The following is a 13125-nucleotide window of genomic DNA, read 5'->3' as shown; positions in this document are numbered from 1 at the left end:
TGATTTCTCGCTTTCTGTCTCTATGTCTCTCTCTGTCTGTCTGGCGAGCGCACGCACCCTATAGAGAAAAAAAAAAAAAGAAATGAAAAAAAAAAAGAAAAAAGAAATGTGGCTTATGAAGTTTTTTAATTGTCAGATGGCATGTGTGTTCCTCAGAGAGAGCACCACCCATTGCGGTATAATCATGCTGCAATTCCTTCTCTTTTTCTCCGTTCTGTCAAAATTAGGTTCATGAACATATCCATGTGCCTAGCATGTTTTTCAAACAACCAGGGCCAGGATTTGCACTTCAGGGGGCCATGTGGGATCCAGCTCTGTTAACTGCTAAGCTGTGATAGCCTAATTAAGAAATGTTTTTACAAAGCTATCCAAACCTAATTTTCCCATATAGCTTCTGAATGTAACCATAAAATAATATAATTTTTAAAATTAAAAAATAATAATAATAATAAACATTGTCCTATTACATCTGGATTGTATTTAAGGAAATATGAGATGATCTCAAGTTGCAAAACATTTCTTTGTAATCAAAAATAGTCTATTTAAAAAAATATATATATGTATATATCAGGCCAGCCTCTGGCCTGGTGCTTAAGGGACCTGGTTCCCACATGAACAGCTGCATGCTGTGAGTCTAGGACCCAGTGACTGGAGAAAAAAAATCCCCTTCATAAATTACAAAGAAAATCTTAGGAATTATTTCATTATGACTAAATGTAATGTGTGATCCTACACTGAATCATGTACTTGTAGATGAAAGCAAAGCTATATAAAGAACTTTATAAGGTAAATTGATAATATTTAAATATAAATAATAAAGAGATAAAATCATTGTATAAAGATTAAAATTACCTGGATTATTGACACTATTGTGATTATTTACATTCATCTGATTCATAAAAATATACTACCTTTATCACTAGAAGACTATAATATAACATCTAACCGACTCACAAATTATTAGAATTTTTGAAAAATACGTAGTTCTTTATAAGTTCATATAACTTTTGTATTTATAATTCAATAATATTCTGAAGCATTTGAGAATGTGTGTTGATTTATATAGACAGAGCATTAAAAAAAGCAAATCTGACTAAATATATGCAAGAATTGAATCTAAGTATAAGAATACATTATGTATAATTTCAGGTCTGGTTTTGTAGGTTTGAAGTCTTTGAAATAAAAGTTAAAACAAAAATGGATTGGGCAAATAGTAATTTCTTGATTTTCATAACTATGGTTAGGTAAAAAGTTCAAACTAAGAGGAGTTGACTAAAAATCATGTGAAAATTCTTCATAATTGTTCTTCAGTATCAAAGGAGAATTGGTGGGGCCAATAGATGGTGTAGTAGTTATGTCACTGGACTCCCACATGGCCGACCATGGTTCAAGTTTTGGACCCAGTGTCTTCAAGATCACATCAGGCTCATGTGTGTGCCCAAGTACCCAGGAGAAAAATAAAGAAGAGACTGCGGCAGGACCATTCCTCTGGGGGGTGATTTTTCACTCTCCCTCTCACTGTTTCTGTCTATCTAGATGTCTCCCCAGTGAGAAAAAAAAAAAAAAAAAGCTGTAAGGCAAAAAAAAAAAAAAAAAAGAAACCTCTAGAAAAAGAGAAAATATTAGTTTCATATCCTCCCTTGAAAAATGAAAATCCAAAATCCTCTGATGCTCAAGATCTTATATAAATGGCATAATAATTATACAAATTTCCTATAAACATTAAATTATCTTTTTATTTTTTAAGAGAGATTTTAGCTGTAGGTCAAATGTGCTCACCAAAGAGACAGAAAGTGAGAAATCACACCCCAAGGAGGATGGTCACACAACAATCTCTTCTTCATTCTCCTCTGGGGATCTTGGGCATGCATGCACAGGTGCCCGGCATGAGATTTTGGCCTCTAGGACCAGGACTTGAATTGTGGTCAACTATGTGGAAATCCGGAGACATAATCATTATGCCATCCGATGGTCCCTAAATTACCTTTAGATTGCATATAACAGTTATTACAATGCAAGTGCTATATAAATAATGGTTATATGAATTTTTATTTGCATTGTTTTTTTATGTTGTATTGTCCCTTCCCCCCCCACACAAAATTTTTGCTACAGGGCAAGTATGAACACCAGAGAGAAAGAAAGAGACAGAGGCAGAAAGCAAGAAATCACCCCCTGGGTGGTGGTGATGGCCATGCTGCAATCCCTTCTCCTCCATTCTCATCTTGGGATTTTGGACATGCATGTGTACATGGATTTCAAGCCGCTGGGTCTGGGCCTAAAACAATGCTTGGCCATATGGGAGTTCAGTGCTTTAACCACCACGCTGCCTGTCAGCCCCATATTGTTTTTATATTTAATTAAATAACTTATTTAGATTTTTGCCATAGAGTGCATGTGCTTGCCAGAGAGAGACAGAGAGTGACAGAAAATGAAAGCTCAGAAGTCATTTCCCAGGGAGACTGTCCAGTCTCCTCTCAAGATTTTCAGAATGAACACACATGTGGCCCAGAGTGATTTTCAAGCTGCCAGTTCTGGGACTCAAACCATGGTAGACCATGTGGTAGTTCGCCATTTTAACCACACAATGCCACCTACCAGTCCTTTAAAAAAATTTTTTTAAAGAATTGTTATTTTTTAAAAATTTTTATTTATTTATTTATTTGGAGAAGTTTTCGCTATAAGGCGCGTGCGCTCACCAGACAGAGAGAGACAGAGAGACAGAAAGTGAGAAATCACCCCCCAGGGGGAATGGTCATGTCACAATCCCTTCTCCTCCATTCTCCTCTCGGGATCTTGGGCACGCACGCACACATGCCCAGCGTGAGTTTTAAGCCACCAGTTTTTTTTTAATTATTTTATTTTTAACTTTATTTATTAATTTGTTTATTTCAATTTGACCATAGAGGGACAGAGGGAGAGAGAGAGAGAGAGAGCAAGCCACCAGGTCCAGGATGCAAACCATGGTCAGCCATGTGAGAATGCAGCGCCTTTAGCCACCATGCCACCTGCCAGCCCCTTGAAAATATTTTTGATCCACATTTAGTTGAATCTCCAGATGCAGAACCTGGACATAGAGGACTGAGTATACTTATTTTGTAAATTTTCTTTAAATTTAAAGTTAGTTCAAAATTAAAAAGTTAAGAAATGAGGAATTATTTCCCCACAACAAAATAAAAGAAACTTATATTTTAAACATCAATATGGAGTCATGCCTTTAACACATTATGTCAAAATATATATGTTTTCTCCTCTATGCTTTAATATAGTCCAAATGTCACCACCCATTGATGTATTCTATCACTTGAATTCTGGTTTTTAAGACTACTTCATCACTAAAAGGAATCACAGTTCTTTGACAAATGTGTGACTTTTTGCTCAAAAGTGTCTTAGTCCATTCAAGCTGCATAACAAAAATTCCATTAGTTGAGTAGTCTATAAGCAAGAAAAAATCCATTTTTTTGATCTGGAGGTAGGGAAGTCCAAGATATTTGTTTTCTAGTGGCAGCTCCTTTTTCACATATGGATATCTTCTTATTGAAACCTCACACAGTGGGATGGGCATTCAAGCTCCCCTGGGCTTATTTTATAAGTTCTCTCATCCCATTCATGAGGGTACTACCCTCATCATTTCCATTTCTAATACCATCTCTAAAGAGATTAAGATTTTAGTCTACAAAGTTAAGGAAGACATAAACATTCAATTGTTGTGAGTATAAAATGATTGTGGGACATGTTGATAGCACCCAAGATGGCACCCTATAATCTTTTTAGTGTTCATGTCCTACCACATTAAGTAAAGCTAACTTAGATAACCAATAGAATCTAGTAGAAGTGATACTGTGTGATAACAAAGGCTATATTGTAAGAGCCATTGCAGTTTCTGCATTGATCTTTTGAAATGCTCTGCCATGTTGTGAAGACACTCAGCAGTCTGATCAGAAATTCCCCTCAGTGAAGAACAGAGGCCTTAACCAACAAGAATGAACTTTGAACATGTGAATGAACCACTTCAAGAACAACCCTCAAGAAGTCTTTCAACAACTGTCACCTCTACTGTTATCCCAATTGCAACCTCATGAGAGAAATCCCCATTTAAGCCTTTCCGGAATTCCTCACCCTCTGAAACTGGCAACCAGAATATGTTTATTATCATTTTAAGCCATGAAGTTCTGATATAATTTTACATGCAGACAACTACAGTAATTTATAGAGCCAATTATATAACTGAGTGGACTCATGAGACTCCACAGAAAATACTAAAGAAATGTGAGAACAAAGACAAAGGATTTTTATAGCATGAGAAACAAAGCATGGATAATCACCAGAGAGAACAGGAACTTCCTGGTACTGCTCTCAGGGCCTTTTCTCAGTTGTGCAGGACATGCTTTGGCTTCAGACTATGAACCCTCACAGACTAGCTAATAAGAAACATTAGGAGTGAAGTCCAGCAGTCTGTGTTTATGGCTCTGTGATTATGATACATGTGAGAGTTGAAGAATTATTGCTCTGTGTAATCAGCTGCATCTTGAAGTTGTGTGGTCACTGAGGAAATAAGCACAACAGGGTTCAGGGCATTTTGTTTGGGTCACAAACAAGAATCTGGGAGCCTCAGGTATAAGTCGTATTAGGAGGAATAAAGTGTTCAGCAATTTTCATGAGACTCTTACAAATATTTGATGTACATGTGGGCTGCATTGCAACTGACTGCGGGGCTTAGAACAAGATCATACAAATTGTCATAAAAAGGCCCATTAAAGGCCAACACTTAAAGAACACCTAGCTTCAAAGGAATTACTTTTTTCTGTCATCTGTATCTGCAGAAGTGTGAACTTCTAGGCCATCACAATATTTCATTCCAATGTAACAATTCCAGGATGGATTGTGTCTGCAAAAAGGAAATCTGGAAAATTAATTCACATAGACTGTCCTTCACAAATGACCTTGACCAACCTTACAGATACACACACCATAAGGCAAGATGACCATGCACTACAAACCAGAGATCCAAAGCCCTAAATTATAGCCACATCAAAAGCCACCAAAACTAGGTGAGCCTGACTCATCTGATGATTATGTACATCACTTAAAATCCTGAAAGTCAAAAGGGAAAACATGACAAATTTAGCCCGAAAAATAAAATGTCATCGTGAAAAAGGAAAATTAAACCCTGGCTTCCTGGTGTGAACTGAAAAACAACTCAATGATATTAATAAACTCTACATTATTTACACTCGTGCTTTGCTTACTGATGTAAACTGCTGTTCTCTCCCAGGAAGATTCACCTTTCCTAGGCTTTGACCACATCTACTTCCTTCAAGCATCTTTCATAGTGATGATGAAAAATCAAAATCTGATAAAATTGTATATAATCCTAAAGAAAATAGGCTTGTGAATGTGTAGGTAGGCCCATACTTAAATTAATGATAAGTGAAATCAGCCTATTCCGTAATTAATAAAAATCTGTATCACATACAATTAAAACTTAAACTTAGCCAACAACTAATTTGTCTTCATAGCTTCAATTTTTAAACTTGTTTCCTCTAATACCTTTCTTTTAAAATATATATGCACATCTTTTAGAAAATACTGTTTATGCTAGAGAGTACATGTGCTTACTAGAGAGAGACAGAGAAACAAATAGAGAGAGAGGGAGAGAGAGAGAGAAAGGAGAAAGCACCCCCTATGGGGACTAGTCACGCCACAATATCTTCTCCATCTCTCCTCCTTCTGGGACGTTGGGTATGCCACTCCTGGGCACAGAGTGTCTCTCAGACACAATCTCCAGCTTTTAAGCTATGTGATTGGCCCTGTCAGATCTAGCTGCCTTAACCACCAGACCACAGAGCTAGTTTCAATATACATTTTTTATTATTTGTTGTGAACTGAAAAAAACACACAAAGAAAGACATATGAATGGCAAAATGAGTATATGAAAATTTCGAAATATTTTGTCATAAGAGAAATGCAAATAAAAAAAAAGTTGGGGAACCACATAACCCATCAGAATGGCTATGATAAAATAATAATAATAAGTGCTGGCAAAGTTGCAAAGAAAGGAGAACCTTCAAGTACTGCTGGTGATAATGTAAATTAGTATAGACAATGTGGAAAGAATAAAACTACTGTATGACTCAGCAATCCTGCTACTGGCAATACACCCCGAAGAATGAAAGCTGCTCAGTCAGAGAGACATTTGTACATCTTGTTTACTGCAGCAAAATTCACAATAGATAAGGCATGTCATCAGTCTAAGTACCCAACAACTAATGAATGGATTGGGAAAAACTGAAACTACTCAGTCATAAGGCACAACAAAATACTATTCAGCCATAAATAATAACTAAGTATAGCCATTTGATACTAAATGTATGAATGTAGAAGATGTAATACTAAGTGAAATAAGCCAGAATATGAAAGGCAAATGCGTCTCTATTTTACATACAAAATATTGACACTGTGCGGTAGAAACTAAAGAGATTGAAAGCATAGAAACAGAGAGAGTGATGGTAGATACCAGAAGCTACCTGCAGGAGGGAGGTAGAAAAATGGGTTTTTAGGAGAACAATTAGTTTAATTTAATTTAATTATTATTATTTCATTTGCTATAGGACATATGTGCTTACCAGAGAGAGAAGGAGAGAGAGAAAGAGGGAAAGTGAGAAAGCAAATTGCCAGATCCTGGACTCAAACCATGGTTGACAATGTGGGAGTCTAGAACCTTAATCACCATGTCATCTGCTGACCCCGAGAGGGATAAAAATATTGGGTCATCGTCAGAAGAGTCACAACATTTTTGCATAGAGAAACATAGAAAAATACATAATAGCTTTTCCAACAACCCAAAATTAATGGACACAAGAACGTATATAAATAAGAGGAACATACTATGGAAAGATGTACCACAGCAAAGTGAAAAATAGAGACAATTTAATACATACTGCGAAAAAAATAGATGAATAGAACTGTCATCAAATGTGCACAAAATAATGTGGATGTTCAATTTTGAAGAAGATGAATATGCATATAAAGTTGATTATTATTATTTTTTTTTGGAGAGGTTTTTGCTATAGTGCATGTGTACTCGCCAGAAGAACAGAGAGAGACAGAGAGACTGAAAGTGAGAAATCACCTCCCCAGGGGAGATGTCCATGCCACAATCCCTTCTCCATTCTCCTCTCAGAATCTTGGACACGCATGCACACACTCCCGGCGTGAGTCCAAGCCATCAGGTCCAGGATTCAAACCACGGTCGACTTCATGGGAGTTCAGTGACATAGTCATTACGCCAACTGCTGGTCCCAAAGTTGATTAATTATTATGCACTGCATATTTGCTTCAAAAGACCATACTGTACCTCACAAAGATATATATCCAATATATATAACCCAGAAACAATAATTTAAGAAATAATTTTGGTGTTGTTAGTTTTTTATTTTTTTAGGTTTTTGCCTAAAAAATTTTTCTTTGTACTTCTTTTTTTGGAGAGGTTTTTCGCTATAGGGCACGTGTGCTCACCAGACAGGTGTTTGCCAGAGAGAGATAAACATAATGAGGGGAAAAGTAAGAAATCACCTCTCAGGCAACACGGCTGTGCTGCAATCCCTTTTCCTTGTTCTCCTCTCAGAATGTGGGGTATGCACACACAAGTGCCCAGTGTGATTTTCAAGCTTCTGGGTATAAGACTTGAACTGTGATAAGCCAGGTGGTAATCTAAAACCTTGACCACCATCCACCTGATGACATTTAAAATAAAATTTAATTAAAAAAAATATATGGTTTGAGGTCCTGGCTCTAAAGCCTGGTGCTTAAGGGAGCCAGACCCTACATGGCCAAATGCAATTCAAATCCTGGCTCTGGGGACTTGAAAAACAGTTTAGACACTTGGGGTACATGTCTAAAATCTCAACCAGATGGAGAAATTGAGGTAAGAGGCTGTGCATGAACACACCTCATAAAGGGGAGGGGGGTGATTTCTCCTTCTCTCTTTCTGTATCTCTGTCTCTATTGAGTGTACACACCCTCTGGCAATTAAATATGTTTTTTCAGGGAACAACAGTTGGCGTAATGGCTATGTTGCTGGACTCTCATGTAGTCGTCCGTGGTTCGAGTCCCGGATCCAGTGGCTTAAACTCACGTTGGGTGTGTGTGCATGCATGCCCAAGATCCCAAGAGGAGAATGAAGGAGAAGGGATTGTGGCATGGCCATCCATTCTGGGGGTAATTTCTTGCTTTCTGTCTTTCTCTGTTTTTCTGGAGAGCACATGTACACTATAGCAAAAAGCTCTTCATAAATAAATAAATAAATAAATAAATAAATAAGTTTTTCATTGTTACTATGACTCCAGTTTTCATAAACATGCTTGCATATTTGTTCAAATGCACATTTGACCATGTTCACTATTTTCACTTGTTTTTATACTATATTTCAATCTAGTTTTATATGTACATTTGACCTAATTTTCTTGTTACTTCATGTGTTCTCATTTTTGAATCATTTATCTAGATTGTGTTAATAGCTTTTAGAAGTTATTATAGTTAAAAGTGTCTAATTTCTGGTAAGGTGATTGGTTATTGGGTAAATCTTAGATTTCAACCCTAACCTCAGTCAAACGTGGACCGTGGGAATGCATATACCCAACATACTCATAGAGGTCTCCTGACGTGACTCCAAAAACTTCCCATGTGAATCAACCTCACGGAGCACTGTGCCTTATCTGTACCAATGTCCACCATCAGAAGTCATGATTTAAGAAGTACAAAGAAGGGAACCAGCAGTTAGCATAATGGCTATGTTGCTGGACTCCCACGTAGTCGACCGCGGTTCGCGTCCCGGACCCAGTGGCTTAAAACTCACGCCGGGCGCGTATGCATGCGTGCCCAAGATCCCGAGAGGAGAATGGAGGAGAAGGGATTGTGGCATGACCATCCCCCCTCGGGGGTGATTTCTCGCTTTCTGTCTCTATGTCTCTCTCTGTCTGTCTGGTGAGCACACGCGTCCTATAGCGAAAAACCTCTCCAAAAAAAAAAAAAAAAAAACAAGTACAAAGAAAATATGAGAATATTTCCTGAAAAAATAATATAAATGGAATAAGAATGAATTTAAAAAAAACCAAATAGAAAATTCTAAAATTGGGGACTAGCTGTTGGCATAATGGCTGTGTCACTGGACTCCCATGTAGTTGACCACAGTTTGAATCTAGGACCCAGTGGCTTAAACTCACACCGGGCACGTTTACGTGTATGCCCAAGATCCTGAGAGAAAAATGGAGGAGAGGAAATTGTGGCATGGCCATCCCCCCTGGGAGTTGATTTCTCACTTTCTGTCTCTTTGTCTCTGTCTTTCTGGTGAGTGCACATGCCCTATAGCACAAAGCTCTCAAAAAAGAAAATTCTAGAAGTAAAAAGCATAATAATTGACATAAAACATTCACTAGATGAGTTCAATAGCAGGTCTGAATAAGCAGAAAAAAGAATCAGCAAACTTGAAAATTGGACAATTGAAATTACTTAGCCTGAGAAACAGTAAATGAATAAAGAAAAATGAACATATTTTCAAAGACATGCAGAACTTTATCAGATTTACTAACATTTACTTGATATGGGCAGAAAGACTACTTGAGGAGAGAATGGCTAAAAATTTTCCAAATTTGATGAAAAACAAATGCATACATCCAGAGTTTGGCTCAGTAAAGTCCAAGCATGAAAAAACAAACAAAAAAATCTCCACTGAGACACACAGTCAAATTGTTTAAAAAACAGTCTTGTCAGCAACAAGAGAAAAGTGATTCAACATTAATAAGTCAACTTCAATAAGATTAACAATTTATTTTGAATCTGAAACTATGGAAGCTAAAAGGTAATGGAATGATATGTTTAATGTGCTGAAAGGTAAACCAAGAATTCCATATCCGCAAAACTATGTTTTAAGAATGAAGAAAAGGTGACCAGAGAGTAGCACAGCAGTAAAATACAGTGCCCAAAATAAAACATTCAATTATATCTCTTAGAGCATCTGGAAGACTTTAATCAGAAGAATCACATAATCTCATGATCTAGAAAATTTAACTTCAGAGTATGGAAACGGGAAAAAGATACATCATTTAATTGAATAACTTTTCCATCAAGGGTCAGTAGAAATGAAATATTAAAAATATTTAAATAATAAAATGAGTGTGCCATGTGATGAATTAATGTGGAAGGTCAGAAATACATTGATACCAAGAATGAATCTCAGATTTCTTTCTCAATAATAAAATGAGTGTTTTCTCTTTTTATTTTCTTTGTTTTAAGACAATGATGCTTTATTTTATGTTGTAAAATCCTGAAAGATGGGCCCATTTCTGGTGTTGCTTCCTTGGTGGCTGGATGTTGAAGATGACAAAGAGTTTTCAATGTCCTCTTGATTGTCTCAGCAGGTGTGGGTCACCATAAGAGGCACTGCTTTTATCCTTTCTAAAAAATTATTATTATCATAATCTTGTTTATATTACATTGAATCACATATAACTTTACAGTGTATTGCATTTCTTTTTCCAGAAGGAATACCATGCATATTAGTCAACACAGAGACATTAAAATCCCCATCATCATTCAATAGATTTTCATTATTTGTTTCCATATTATTATTACTATTATTTCAATTTTTTAAAACATTCAATCACTATCTATCATTTTTCTTGAAAAAAGACTTTACCCAACATGAAATGCTTCTCAGATCAGTCCAGTTGAGAATACTATACACGTCATTATCAACAGGTTATAAACCATATCTGTGTCCCACTAATGTCATGCCTCTCTATTTGTTCGCTTGCTATCCTTCTCCATACTCTTCTCTTCTCCCACCTTATTCCATGCTGTCCTATCATCACTAACTATTTTCATTGCTTTTATGCCCTCTAATATTTCTATCTTTATCATAAAGTGTGGATAGTTGACATAAATTAAGTGAATACATACAATATCCTTCTTTCTTTCATATCCTGGCTTGCTTCACTCAGCAATAGCTCCTCCATGTCCAACCACTTTCTATCAAATGCCAGGGTCTTTTTTTTTGGGGGGGGGTGGCTGAGTAGTATTCCATAGAGCATAGTGCAACACTTTATTAATCTATTCACCAGTTTGTGGACATTTGGGTTGGTTCCACATCTTAGCGGTTGTGAATAATGCTGGTAGTACTTTCTGACTGTGGTAGAGAAGTGCTGGAACCAAGGCAGTGCTCCCTCAGAATCAGCTTTGGGTTAGGGGAAAGCCTGTTCCAGTGGCTTAGATAGACAAATCTCCATCTAAGTCCTTGGGCAAGCAATACAAACATGGTACCATAGCTGAGGGGGACTGGAGCTAGGTTGCAGGGTAACTTTTAGATTCACTGCCAAGACAGAGTTGAGCAGACAGGAGAGTCTGTCTGCAGAAACAGTAGCAGGCATGATTGCTCCTGGACCTCTTGGCAGATAATTTCAATTGTAGCCTCAAAGCTAAATGAAGCCATAAGACAGTTCTTCAGGGAATGGGGCCGTTTCCAGAATTGATCCCAGAAGCATGATGGGCAAGTCTGTTTCTAGGTTTAAGTCTGCACTCTCAAAATGACCCTTCTAGGTTTTGGGTTCTATGGGGTTTTCACAACCTCCTAACTGAATCCAATTGCTTCAGTGAGCAGACTTTTTAGATGAGTATAGAATTCTTGTTTTGGAGAGATAAGAGTGGAAGATGTCCTCTTTACTCATCTTGCTGACTTCATTCTTCATTAAAATTATGCTAAAGTGAAAACATTTACACACAAAAATATTTTATCTAAACTATTTTATCTAATCTAAAGCATAATTTCTGGAAAAAAAAAAAAAAAAAAAAACAGCTGTCCTTAACTTTTCTTCTAAGATTGTTTCTGTGAAGTTGCCTACCTACTCCTATTAGCATTAAAAAGGTCAGGACACACTACTCCAAAATGTGGCCCTTTTGAGAAAGCACTAGAAGCAAAAAAGCATCTCTCACCATATCCTTCTTCTCTGAAACAGGCCATAAATCCATACTGACTTACTCTGAATTAGATCATCATACCCTCACTCCAGAGGTGCTCTTCCTAAATCCAGAGCAATAGAACACCCTTATTTCTGAGATCAGTCAATCTCAGAGAAAGATTTGCACAAACAAGCCTTTTAAGTTACCACCCAGTTCATTACCATTAAATTATGGTATTTGTCCTCTAATCATATTTTTTCATACCCATTCAATCTTTTTTTTTTTTTTTACTAAAAACTGCTTTATTGATGACAGTTAGTACAAGTCAATAAATATTGGTCCCCAGAGAAGAGCTCAGTTATTTATCGTATTACTGGTCCATAGAGAACTGAATGAAACTGAATGAAAGTACGGCTGGGATGACCAAAGTCAATCCTGCTTTTTGGGAAATGAAACCGTAGCCAGCTGATAAATGGCATATGCTGTTCCACCGACTCTAAGAAGCATGGTGGCTCTATACAGGAGGGCATCAGCTACTCCAATCTTAAGATGCACAGAAATTTCATTATCCTCCTGAAACAGCTTTAGTTTCTCTGGAACTTTTTCAAAATGTCTGAGTGAAGCAGTATTTATGGTCCTCTGGGTAATCTGTCAAAGAGCCAGTACATTCCGCATCATCTTGTCTCAGTTTCTGCCCACCAACCGCAACAATCGAACAGCAGGAGTGAAAATTGCCACACCAGAACCAGAACCCCATATCTGTCCAATCTTCATGAAACTTAGCATGAAAGTACACAGGTTTCCCTGTTTGCTTGTATTTTCGTTATTGAAAGCTCTCGTTCATGTCATGTAAAAATTATGAGATGAATGCCTATGCTTTTCTTGTGTTAAAATCTTTGTTGTTACAGGTATTTCACTCATGCATCTAGTGACTGGCAAGAAAAAAATCTTTTCTCTTTTATAGAAAGTCTGTAGGGGCCCGATCCCAGAGGGCCGACTTCAGTTCAGATCCTGGCCACAACGGCCTGAAACACAGGAAGGGCAGGAGTGTGTGTGCCCACACCAGAAGCAGAACCCCATATCTGTCCAATCTTCATGAAACTTAGCATGAAAGTACACAGGTTTCCCTGTTTGCTTGTATTTTCGTTATTGAAAGCTCTCGTTCATGTCATG

At 37.2% G+C, this 13125-nt stretch overlaps 1 pseudogene; it reads right to left on the bottom strand.

Moving 5' to 3' along the window:
• Positions 1-12381: 12381 nt before the first annotated feature.
• LOC102470585 (cytochrome c oxidase subunit 7A2, mitochondrial pseudogene) lies at positions 12382-12630 on the bottom strand (annotated as a pseudogene).
• Between the last annotated feature and the right edge of the window lie 495 nt (positions 12631-13125).

This window comes from Tupaia chinensis, unplaced genomic scaffold (assembly GCF_000334495.1).
Source record: "Tupaia chinensis unplaced genomic scaffold, TupChi_1.0 Scaffold144690_1, whole genome shotgun sequence".
Classification (NCBI taxonomy): Eukaryota; Metazoa; Chordata; class Mammalia; order Scandentia; family Tupaiidae; genus Tupaia; species Tupaia belangeri.
Note: the sequence above shows the minus strand (reverse complement) of the source record. Positions and strands in the feature narration are given on the sequence as shown.